At 38.8% G+C, this 13599-nt stretch overlaps 1 protein-coding gene across 3 annotated transcripts in view; it reads right to left on the bottom strand.

The window, feature by feature from the left end:
- LYRM4 (LYR motif containing 4) overlaps window positions 1-13599 on the bottom strand; it is a 92976-nt gene that overhangs the window by 47560 nt on the left and 31817 nt on the right. The window lies entirely within an intron of this gene.

Raw genomic sequence — 13599 nt, 5'->3', positions numbered from 1 at the left:
ACTGAAATATTGATATATAAAATTACAGTGAGTAGTCTAAGATCCTCTTAGTGCAATGAAAGCTGAAATGGTGGGAAAAAAGTAGGTTCAATTTTCTGCAGAGGTATACTTTATTAGCACTCAATAATCAGGTTATGCCCAAGAGGAGAGCATCCTTTGATAAGGAGCACAGAGACAGGAGGTACAGAACATCATATGGGGGCAAAATTCAGCCCCCTTCTGACTGAGGTCAATTGAAAACCAGCTTTACATGTGAGATCAAAAAGAAAATGAGTAACATTTCTAGCCTGACACTACCTGTGCAGTGATGATTTTAAGATGCCATTGATTCTTCCAGGAGTGTGGTTTACCAAGCTTTAATATCCTTCTCATTCAGGCAGTTAAATGCCTCCCTGCCATCCCATCCCGTCAGATCTCGGAAGCTAAGCAGGGTCAGCCCCGGATTAGTACTTGGATGGGAGACCTCCTGGGAAATGCCGGGTGCTGTAGGTTCTAGTCCTGAGGACTTCACTGGCACCGTCCAAGCTCGCTCGGCCGTGGCAGATGAACCTCAGGATTTAAATGGTGGGACCAGTTCTGTGCACACTGAGCCTCTCCTAAAATCCACTGTGCAGGCTGGAAGGGCCCACCCATGTGGGGACAGCCCTTCCCAAATCTTCGTTCCACACACAATATCATTCTCATTCACAATATCTCCAATTCCATTAAACCAACCTCTCTGATGTAAAACTGTGTTGGTTTTCTGGGGTAGACTATAGGAATATATTTCCTGTGACATTACATAGTGTTCATTTCTTGACTCCTACTTGAAGTTCAGTTCTGCAAAGATATGTGCCAGTGAAATAAACTTTTGGTTTATAGTCAGTTCTACACAACTCAAAGCAGAAGTAATAATAAAATGTTATTATTAGACAACCAGAAAACCTCCATTGTTCCTCTGTAATGTCTGGCCAAAATCTTTGAGCATTTGGTGCCTTTCAAAGATAATCAAGAAATTTATTATTAATTCTCACAAGTTTTGACAATAATTTTCTCAGCGTCTACTGCTTATTAGGGTTCCCAACCCCAGATACTCAATGGAAGCAGAATTCAAAACTGAGGAAGAGCAGAGGAAACTTGAATTTCTTCACAGATTACAGAGAAACTAAAACAAACTCTTTGGGATCCTTGAGAACAAATTCCAAATTTACAAGAACATACCAAAGGAAAGGTGGAAATCTAAAGGGCATTTCCTGAAAGAAAAATACATTCATGGCACTCAATACCAAAAAATGTTTCTATATGAAGCAAGCCATAAATCAACTTTACACGTAACTGAAGAATTATCTGTTTTAAGAAGAGAGAATCCAAGACGACAGATAAAGATAAAATGCATAAATGATGTTTTACGTGACTGAAGTTTATGGCAGGACTAGAATTAAAAGGTGATTTTTCAAAAATTCTTTTCCTTGATTATCTCACAACCTTTGCCAGCTTCTTAGATGTCCAAAAACTAAAGCATAAATATAGACTGCAAAGTTTCATAAACGCTACTTAAATGTTTTCTTTCATCTCAGGAGTTTTTTCCAGTGTCATGTTCTTTAGCCACTGCATTGCTCTCCATGCATCCTCTTTTTTTTTACTAAACGATGGCTACCATTTTGTATAGATTACTGTAAAAATATAATTAATCTGAAGTTGTGTCACAGAAGCCTGATCTTTACCTGTGAGTTTCAACCTTTGAGATGAAAAGAATACACCAACTGTTTGTACTACGAGTAAAAACCCCTCAAAGTGTTTATTAAGAGCCGTGTTACAACAGCACCTGTTTGTTGTCTTAAGTGCCCTGAGTTGTGTAGAGTTTCTGCTTTGTACCTTTGGTATCACCCACAGTCACACACAGCTGGAATTGGTTTGCTGCCTACCTTGGTGGTCTTACCTTCTGACACATCACTGTAACCTTCTTGCATTTTAGCTCAGTAACAAATGGTGGAAACAAACCAAAATAGCTGTGTGTTGATACCTAAGGCATAGGAGGACAATCTGCTAACAAGAACAGACTAAATATTCCAAGACATCACAAGTTTAGAGCATTTTTGATCTTACTACAGTAGCAGTAAAATGCTTTGTTCTAAGTATGTAATTTCACAATCCAGACAAACTGGAAAGTGGTATTTCCACTCCTGCCATCCCAAAATTTCCTGTTTCTTTCACTATCAGATGAACAATGAGAGGGAATTTTCAAACAGGCTAATACCTTCAAAATCTGAATTTCAGAAAAAACACAATTGAAAAATTTTGGTAAAATACATGTTTCTAAAAGTGGCCTGGTACATCAATACAGCACAGCACTCATTTTTACCAAGAGTGTGATTTTTATCTCAATGGGATGTTGGAAACAGCATTTCAACATCCTTTGAGTCACACTCTCCTAGAATGGAATAATAAAGAGCAGAAACATTAATGCAAGAAACATCATCAGAAAAATGTGCACTTGATTCTTTCAGTACAGGAGCATTTCCAGAACAGGTACTGCTTAAATGGATCTCAGCAACATAGAATTTACATTGTCCCTCTCAATGGGCTTTCTACCAACTGCCTTGTTTATCCAACAGTATAAAAAAAGAAAGCAAACAGAAATCTGAATTGCTTCTATTACCATTCCAAAGAAATGGTACTGAAAGATTCTTTGTTTTAAATCAGGATATTAAGTTCTCAGTTCTCTGAAAAATTTTCAGTGGGACTGGGAACTATGTAATGGTTTTTATTACTAATTCTGACCTCATGGGTTCACAGTAGCAAGCTGTGAACACCACTCTTAAGAGACAGAGTAGTAAAGATTCATTCATAAATAAATGTAGTAATATCACAGTTAAAATTCAGGTAAAAATACCAAGTCTTCCTAATACCACAGTTAGACCTACTCGACTCCTACTCTCTGTGCAAGGAAGAGAGATGAAAATTTTTATTACTCACTACAGTGCAGGACATTCTGCCCCAAAATTTTAAAAACTGCTGAATTTCTGTCTCTGAAATCCAACCCCCCCCAGATTTTGACTGCAGTGAGTTTTCTTAACCACTGAATCCATATTCCATGCCGGGATATCCCACATTGTGCATTTTGATGGATGATTGTAACAGCTAAGGTAAAATTGGTAGGTGGAATTGAAATTTTTTTCAAGTGTGGCAGGATTTTAAAATGTTATATCTAGGCTAAAAAGTGTTAAATAGCTGCTATTTGACATCTGAAAGCAGACTGATTCATAAATGCTATTACAATTCATAGAGCACTTCAGAAGCCCCTGGGCAATGGCAATTCATACATGCAAAGTGCCAAGAGTTAAAGATGCCAGGTTTCATTTTAGCTGCTTTACCAAAATCCTTCAAAGAAAGCACTACACAGCTGAGATCTCCAGGAAAACCAAGGGAAAGTTTATCTCAACACAGGAGTTTTTATTTAGATAACTCAAGCCAGATTATTAGTTTAGTTGGAAAAACCCCTAAGGACTATCTGATTATTCACTCATGTTTCTACCGTTAATACACAAACAAAGTTTTGTAAATCAAACCTGGATTTTGGAAGAGTTCATGCCTCTATGACTAAAAGTCAAGTTTAAAAAACAAATTCCAGATCCTACCAACATGTGATGTAGATTCTGATCTTTTCAAAGCACAGTCTAATTACCAGTTATAGTAGGAACTCTCACATAAACACTTCATTATTTAATTTACAAAGCAACAGTCTGATCATGTCTCACAGTGACTCAGAGTAGTGTTAACCTATCTCAGAAACTTCAAGCTCAAACTAGAGCAGGCTTCAGAACCAGCTTTTTGAAGTGTGTCAGGTCAGTAACATCATTTCATCTGAACACCATTCTGCTTTAAAGTAGCTGTGCTGCATCTCTGGTGCTGAAAGTTATTTCCCTCTGGCTCCAGGAAATATAAATTAAAATGTGTATGCCCTAAAAAGCAATGGGCAGTCATTGATCAGGAGTGATCTCATTCATATGCCTGCACAGTAACTGGGAGAAACTCCACACACTGCAGAAGTGATGGGTTTTTATCACTGAAGTTCATCAAACATGCTGGTACTGCAGCATCATCCTGCTAGCACCATATGATGCATGGTTAAGAGCAGACATCAAGAGTAGTTAAGAAAAAAAAAGGAAGAAATGATGAGCAATAACAAAGTGGGTGAAATTTTATGACTGAAGATCATCTTGTTTTTAATTATTGAAGCAGACTTAGCAGAGTTATGCAAGCAGCAACATGGACTATCAAATCTGTCCACATTCTGTGGGGTAGCTCTGATCAGTTCTGCTTGCCATGGAGGTTGAAGGTGGGCAGAGCACAGCTGTTCCCATTTTAGAACTGGAATTGTCTTTGTAAAACATCTTTTGTTGCTCCTCATTTCCAACCAATCCCACGTGGGCAATAGGACATATCCCGCTGTACATGTTTGCTGATTATGCTCACAAGCAGCAGAATATCCATGCCAGTAATTTTCCTCTGTACAGAGACTGGCATGTTTGGCAGCAATGAATGCCATGGGCATAGAACTGTAAATGCCTGCATGCCACTGGAGATAGGCACCCATGTCTGCATGACACTTCAGGTCAGAAATTCTGCACCCCTGGAAAAGACTGAGCAGGAAAATAATGGACCAAGAGGGTGGAGATGGGCAAGTCTGAAGCCAGCTGGAGCGTGGGAAAGGCAGGAGCATTCAGCTGTGTCCAAGTTGGTCCTTTGAAACTGCAAAGGCCTGAGCTATCAGTTATGCTGAGGTAAAGGAACATTAACTATTACTTTGTGTCCACAATCAAGAAAGACGTATCTAGCTCCACACCTAAAACACTGGTCCATCGTGGCCCTAGAACACTAATCATGTCATCTAGTTACAAAGTTTTAAGATACCTCCTCATTTTTGTTAAAAGAAGGACCAGCCACGATGTGCACACTCCACCACTACATCAATATCCCCCCAAAATACATATGCCTCTCTGTAATTTGCCACTTTTATTTACCAAGCATGGGACAGTGGGTATTCAGTGTTTCTCCCCATGTGCCTAAGAGAAACTTGCTTAGCTGTACGTCTATTGCACGACCCTAAGAGCACTAAGCTAAAATGATCTTTGCGTGTTCATGAGTGTTAAAATGAGCATTGTGTTAAGGAATACCAGTTTTTAAGAATGTAAAAGGCTGAATTTAATGCACAGTTGGATAAAAATTAAGGAAAGGAAACACAAGCCTCCAATCATTCTGTTGAAGAGACTCAGGAAAGCATTACTATAAAAACATGTTAAAATGAGAAGGAAATGGCATTTAAAACAGCTTCATTTCCTACTTAGGGTAGACTTGAGAGCAAGGGGAGCAAATATGTAGGAAGGAGAGTGCTTGAAGGAAGGAATAAAAGCACAGTAGCTGGCACTTCTCTGCAATAACATTATCAGCCTGCTGAGAGCAATTACAATAGCACAGACAGTACTTGCTTTATTGTGACCTTATTGAATTAAATCTGAGGCAAAAAACCTCTGAGATTCATCAGGGAATTTATTAGAAAATTTTAATGCCAACCTAAATTTGATCCAAAGGCCTCAATATCAAAGGTCATATCCATTACTATATGGTGGCAAACCTTGGATCTCTCTGTTCCTGTGTTCCACCCTTTCTCAGTTTTGTTTTCTAAGAGTAGGTCAGACTCTCCTTCCCTCAGCTACACAGCAATCTGTTTTAGAGGTACAAGACTGCTATTTACATTTAAAAAAGCCTTAGTTGGCAAGTCAAAGAACTCCAATCCTACCTTTTAAAAAAAGCTGTAAATGAAAACCAAAATCAAGAAGCACTGATGAAACTAATGTGCTGTGCAGCTGGAGTTTACCAGTTTAGGGGGATATACAAATATCTGACCTGATCTTACTTGAATTATCTGCCACTCCTTTCAGATGAACTCTCACCCTGACAGTGCAGTCGGGTGTGAACTGACCACTGACCTGCACAGAACAGTAAAAACTGTGCAGTGTTTTAAAAACACAACTTCTTAATTCTAGATTGTTACAAACATTTGAAATTGGAAATACCACCAGTGAAGTTTGATCAGCTGAGTTTGACTGGTCTAACGGGAGGTGTCCCAGCCCATGGCAGGGGGATTGGAATTAGATGATTTTTGAAGACTCTTCCAACCCAAAGCATGCTGTGATTCTGTGTCAGGCTCCTTGTTTGTCTGTCAGCAAGCACAAGGGTGGTGATGGTTACTGGCTACTTATTAAGCCCCATCGTTCCCCCACCCAAAGCTTTCAGCTTTACAACAGGAGATGCATGTGCTAAGCATCTGTGAAAAATATAAAGTGCACTGTGTAGCTCCACAGTGCTCCTTAACTTCCCTAAAGGAAGAATTCCTTACAGATTTGCAGCATAGCTACCTGAAGTTACTCTTCTTTTAGCTGAAGATTTAGGAAAGAAATAGAAACAGCCAGCCTGTACTTCACTAAAAGATTAAAAAGACCCCAAGTTCTACTTTTACACTATATTCATGTTTTTCAAATATGAAGCTGTATTAGAAGGAAGAGTGTGAGGAGTACCCCCTGAAGAGGAGAGAGCAGCAGAGACAACATGTGATAAACTGACCGAATTTCCTGTCCTCTGTGCTGCTTGCAGGGGAGGTGGTAGAGAAAATTGAGAGGAAATTTAAGCACGAGAAGAAGCAAGAAGTGGAAGGAAGGTGTTTTTAAAATAGGCTTTTGTTTCTCATTACCCTTCTCTGATTTTATTGGTAACAAATTATACTGATTTCCTCAGGAGCCTGTGAGGGTAATTGGTGAGTGATCTCTCCTTGCCTTTATCTCAACCCTTTCATTGTACCTTCTCTCCACTGTCCAGCTGAGCAGATAAGCAGCTTTGGTGGGCACTTGGTGTCCAGTCAGGGTCAACCCACCAGACAGTCAAGCTAAATTTAGTTTCATATACACCTCAGGTACCTTGGCAAGTTCAAAACCAAAAGTGCAAATACAATTTGAATGCCATTGAAAGGTCAACACTTCTTAAAGACTTTGTGTTCACACATTCATATGCCAACCCCAGCTTCTAGACATGGATGTGAATGACTTCTAGCTCAGAACCTGTGCAGCATTACCCTGCACAAAGAGATTGATTGCACACACCTGCTTTAATGTGATTTGATTTGGTAACTAATGTAATTTTGTTCATTAGATAGCTGCTCCTTATCAGTCTTGTCTCATTCAAAAAAGAAGGAGAGGCTTAATTTCTTACTCAAAACATTTGCAAGAGTGCAGACATCTTAGTTTTGTACATTGACAAAAATCTTTGTGTTTGATTTTTTTAAGGACTTGGGCAACATGTGATTTCAGGTAGGAAGAAGAAGATAGGGATTGCAGAAATAAAAATCTCAGTAACAACACCAGGTAGGATGGCAAACTGCATACTAGTGTTAAATTCATCTGCTTGCCAGCCATTTCCCTCTTAAACAAGTTCAAAGAAGTGAAGCAATAACTATTAATCCATTAATAACAGCTTTCAAGCAACAGTACCTTATTTGAAATACAGAGAAATACAGTATTTTAGAGTACTAAGCTAGACTGTTATGTGAGCATGGAGCTGGGACAGAGAATAAGAAAGGCAAGAAGAATAGGAACGCAGAGGTATCTGATCTTGAATTGCTCTAATGACAGGAATTTTGCTAACTGCATCAAGGTTTGGATGTTTAAATCAAACCTTTTGTTTCCTAGGACTGAGAGCCTGGTGAAACTTTTACTCCCCCCTCTGATAAAGAGGAGTTGTTTTCCTCAGGTATATATTACTTTACTACTGTTTCAACTGATTAAAGAGGTTAGTCAGAGTCATTCTACTGCTCTTTCAACTCCTCACCTGCACTTTCCCAATATAAGCATTTATTTTTCTAACCTGTTTCAACTTAAGTAAATGGTGTACCTGCAATAGAAATAGTGGGTTTTTTATCTATGTAAAGTACCATTTATTTCTACAGCATTTTGGATAATAACTTATTTAGTCACATTTCCTCCTACAAGTAGCATTGTAAAATTAGGCTATATACAGTAAGATATTAAAACAATTTTGTATAATATTTGAGATTAACAACATTATCTGATTTTGTGTGTGTGTATATAAATATGTTTACTTGAAAATCTGCAGTTCATCTTTAGGATTTCAGTTACAAAGCAACTGAGGGTGCAAAAACTACAAACAGCTGCTTCTCTACTTTTGTCTTTTCCTATGCTGGTGTTCACACTGGCTCTCACTTTCCTAGAAAATAACAGCATTAACTACTAAGTATTTCTTGTCTATTCATTAGGCAAGGTTTCTAATTTAGTATTGTCTTCAGTGTAGCCCATGAAACATGGTGAGACTGACACAATGTGATCAGCATCCTGCCAGCTTCCTGTATAGGCAGATTTCATCCTCCAGAATATTGGCTGCTTGGGTTTAAATGGGACAGAGAAGAGAGTGAGGTAGATAATCAAGGTATCTCTTCTGAGATAGATGGTGTTGTAAGACTAGGAATATAATGCATTAATTCCTGCTTTAAGCATATTTTGGGCAAATAATTTAGTTCCCTATGAGCCCAAGTCTTTAAATACATGGTTAAACAGACTACCCTGCTTAATTTCCACCTCAATATCTTAAAGACATTGGTGAAATGCACAGTTAAAATTGGGGTACTTATATAAAGGAGCAGCAGTACTAGTAACTCTCCCTGCCCTCTGCCTTGCCTGTACAGCTGAGAGAATGGAAGAAGTCCCAGCTCTGACAAGTCCCTGGGGATTACACAACAAATGTATGACTACTGTCATACTCACAAAATTATTAGTAATAAAACAAGCACTTTGAAAAGACTTACTTCCTTTTTTTTTTACCCATAAAGCAAACCATACATGTGGCTAAGGTATGTTGCTGTCAATGGGTAGTTCTTCAGTGCTGTTCTACAGCATGACTTTGAATACCAATTTTTCCCCTCTTCCCCCATGAGCATACATACATCATTTTAAAAGCAATTTACAACATGTCAAACTGCTTAAGGAGACTCTTAAAAATCTAATGTATGAAGTTAACCATTGGCATGATTTATTATTGAAGTTCCACTGTTAGAACTTGACAATTAAGAAATATTGATAAATGTAAACACATTATTGATGTCAATTAAAAAGCACAAGATTGATTAACCTCCCAGAGGTATACTGGTGCAAGCAGAGAGTAATCACTCCCACTAAGTATTCACTACTGACAAATGCGTGTAGAAATTAGACTTCAGAGAGGCAAAAAGTAGTTTCAACTAAAATTAAGATAATTGGAACACAGAACCAAAGCATCGGGTCAACAACAAAATCAACAGCATTACAAACAAGATCTGTGTTAATGTAAAAAGGCCAAGTGATTAAGTCACATAATGCTCTCATTAACCACGTATTTGAACAAAAATATGGTTAAAATTACCAAAGCAGCTGCTCAGCAAGTGAATTATGTTCACGGGAGAAAAACCATGAAAGTATTATTTAACCACTACACTGCAATATTCATAACTGCCCTGGTGAGGGGCAGACCTCATTTTTACAGCATAAACAGCAGATCTTTGTTTCAAACTATGCATTTATGTACTTTCTATGGATAACCAAATTCTAAAGGTGAGCTTGAAACTCTGCTTAGTAATGGTTCACTTCCTGCAAAGCAAACAGTCTAGGAAAGACCAAGCAGCCCACACCTCGAAGTGGGGAAACACAGATCTGACATACCCCAGAGAGAATAACAACAAGAATCAGTCAAGTTGTGATTTAAATGTGACTGGAAGAGTTTAGGCTCCTTTCTTCTTCTTCTTTTTCCTTGCTTTCAGAATTAATGTACTGGCACAATGCCTGTCACCAAGATGAAGGGCACTGCAGCTCTAGCTTTTAATGGCCAAAAAAAACCCCAGGCTCACCTCAGAAAGCACAGAGCCAAAGACAGCAGCAATGCACCAAGCACCAAGGAGACTGCGTAAACACTCATTAAACTTCTCTCTGTGCTCTTTCTACAGCTTTCCCTGCCTAAACTTCCAAGGGCTGGATGAGACATGCTGATATTGGAGTCCAGCAACTTCCTCCCCCAAAACTTGGCCTTGGTAACAACTTCATGGATCAAACACATTTCCCTCAAATACAAGCACCTCACTACACAGACACTGGATAGAGTCTGAATTACTGCAAAAAAGATAATATTGAAACATATACATCAAAGATAGAGCTGCTTTGTTTGAAAGAGCTTTTATGTTTGAAAGAGCTTTTATGTGAGGGCCACACAAGTTTATTGTCAAAATAAAATCAGATCACTGTGCCTTTAGCTGCTGTAGATTCAGTCAAATGGTATTAGTGAGAGACACCATGTTTGGTGCTATGATAAACCACAGGGGTATTCAATGGACCCCCAGAAGATTCCAATATATGCAGACACACCAGACAGTGAAAAAGCTTCCCCTTTTTTTTAAGTAACTGTATTTTTCAGATTTTTACTAAATGACAGCTAACATCAGTGGATTTTATAAACAGCTTTCATTTTGACAAGCTTTTTTAAAATAAGAAAACAAGCATCACTTTTGCAACTGGAATAATGGAAGAGTTTTAGTGACTGAACCAACAGAAGAAGTATTAAGACAGTAAGAATGGGAAATGTAAAGCACTCATGAAACCAGATTCTTGAAGCCAATAGGACAAATAGAGCTCTTTGCAGGCTGTCCTCATGTTGAGAATAAAGAAGAGAATAAATTCTTTAGACTTGACAAACTATCTGTGAAAGAAACAAAAAAAGGCACTTGATTTAGAGTGGTGGGTGAAGATTTTACAGCCCATTTTCAGTGTGCTGAGAAGCATCTGAAAGGCCAGGAAAGGATGCAAGCAGTTTAAAGAGTAGCTAAAATGCCTCCTCTTCATTTTCTCAGCTGTACAGGGGAAAACTGTGATGTAATATACTGAGAGACTGATGACTGAGCATGGGAGGACAGAAAATATCATTAAAAAAACCCCACTGTACCCCAGCTACTGGAGTAGGTGACTTGTGGGACAGTGAGGGCATCAACATTGTCATCCTGGATTACACACTGAAGTTCAAGGGCAGCAGAACAGAGTCTGGGCATCAGAGGCACCAGACAAATGTGCCAAAGCTGCTCCTGGAGGGAAGTGTGCTTGCTCAGTTGCTGTGCCATTGAACAGGACACTGTCTCCCTTCAATAAGCAGCACAAAACCAGTAAGGAAACCTTTCTGAGCAAGGAAAAAGAAATAAAACAACAGCAGATTAAAAAGCAACCAAAAAACAGTGGGAGACCAAGAGATCACTGCTGTAATAACAGGACTGTTGTTTCTCTTACTGTTTTCAGAAGTCCTCAAAAGAGCAATCCCTGTAATTTCCTCAAGGTCTGGCTGTACATGAAACTGGTTTACCCCTGAGAAGGGATGCTCGTTGAGAAATCAATGCTCTGATGGGAACATAAGTCACAATACGTACACAAGGCTGTTACAAGGTTACACATTCCATAAACAACACAGAAAATTGCCATACTTCTTTTCCTATTCAATAATAAAGAGATCCACTGCAGCAGACATCACAGAGCAAGAAAGACAAAAAAAGTTACCCTACTTTAATGCAAGAAACTCAGTCTTCAAACCTTCCCTCAATGAGCACCACTGCAAACCAGACTGACAGGCACCACCAAAGCAAGATCACAGGGTCAGATTAGTAACAGAGCAGAAGTAATTGGAGCTGCGATCAGAACTTCAGCACTTGTACTTCCCCTCTCTTGACACTATTTTTTATTTGTACTAATAAACACATGCACTTGCTGTTACCTCATCTGGAAGAAGCCCCCTTGATGTTTTGTTTCAACAGCCATGCCTAAGGACCATATTCATTTACACACTGGAGTGAAGCTCTTGAGACACCAAACACAGGAGAGCAGGAAACACAAAGGAAGGAATGGCAGATGAACACATCTCTCTGAAAAGGTGAGCTCTCCTTGCTTCTGGAGCTTTCTTCAGCACAGAATGGTTAGTGCTGCTAACTGTTTCAAGGAGCTACTGACCAGTCAGGCTGATAAAGTTTACTCTTTTCCAAGTGGAAGTTTACACCTAAGATTTACCTGATTGGATGTGACATCCTGCCACACTAAATTGCTCACAAGAAATTAAGTCTTTCTCCTGTCCTTCAGACAGCCCTCCTCTGTGCATAACATCAGATGCTCAACTCTCTGGATGCATTATGTAACTACTGTTACTATTTATGATAAGGCTCTGACCTCACTAGATTAGCCATTAAATACATGTAACAAAAATAATGACAGTTCTTTATGACAGATAATTATTTTAAAAGCAGCTGCCAACACTCAACAGTTGTTATATATTTATTTGGTTTTTAAGAAAGGTTACTGCATACATCAAATGCTGTGTTTTATCCTGAGCTAAGATCAGAAAGACAAAACTTTATTCTACCTGTGAATCACCTCTGCTGGTGACCTAAAGATTACTTTTAATGCAGGGTCTACTTTGGGATTTAGTATTGCAGACAGAACCTGCCACTTGTAGTTTAGTCAGCAGAGCCAACAGCAGCAAATCATTTGTGAAAACAATCTTGTTCTCCATCAGAAGAGTTGAATGAAAGCTGAAGAGTAACACTGTTCTGGAGACTCTCACAGGTGTAACCTGGAGAGCCACCTGAAGACAAGTAAAGTGTCCAGCACATTCCCTGCACCCTCAGATGCCAGAAATGAAGCTGGTATGAAGCTCTGGGCTTTTGGCACCTGTTGCAGCATTCCACATCTCCAAAGCCAGCCTACATGCCAAGATAAAAAAGGTATCTGAAAAGGCTGACCAAAGTAGACCTCACTGCTAACAAGTCCTGTGAAGGGACAAGTCCTGACTCACCCGAGTGACTTTCAATTTACCAAACCTTTTTCAAAGTGACTTCCACGACACCTTTTTCTTTGTTCCTCCTCCCTTTTAACCACCAAAACTGAATGGATATTTACTGTACATAAAACGCATTTACTCTCCTAGTGGAAAACAAAACCAGAATACCTATGAATTTACTGCTTCCCAATTTCCAGCTTTCTCTTGTTTACCAAAAGACAGGTATTATCCATCCTATATTACACATCCCTTCACCTGCATCTGTGCCTCTTTTCAAGTAAAGAGAACTGAAACTTAATATATGTTAAAGATTTCTGTTGCTTTCTTAATCATTCTTCCTGGTAGGTGACTGTTGTAAAGAAGTTTTCAAACTGTATGTAAAATAAATGCAACTTGAACATTTAAATGACCTTAAGGAAGAGAAACTATCTAAAAATATCACCCCAAAGAGCTTTGAAATTTAATAAAAAACCCTAACAAACAGAAAAATCCCCACCAATGGCTTATAAACTGTAAGTCATTTGATTTAAATTCAGTTCATGGCTTTTCCATAAGTTTCCAGTATAATTTTGGTAAAAATGCATGTAAGGAACTGATCAAGTGAGAATTCCTGATCTGCTGAAGCAATTAAAAACTGACTACCAACCAGTGCTGCACCAGGTTAGGAGCCAGAGAAATGCAAGAGGCTCATGTCAACCATTTGCTAAATTCTAAATGCCA

This window comes from Pithys albifrons, chromosome 4, assembly GCF_047495875.1.
Source record: "Pithys albifrons albifrons isolate INPA30051 chromosome 4, PitAlb_v1, whole genome shotgun sequence".
NCBI classification, from domain to species: domain Eukaryota; kingdom Metazoa; phylum Chordata; class Aves; order Passeriformes; family Thamnophilidae; genus Pithys; species Pithys albifrons.
The sequence above is the reverse complement of the archived record's forward strand: the minus strand, read 5'-3'. Positions and strand labels throughout refer to the sequence as shown.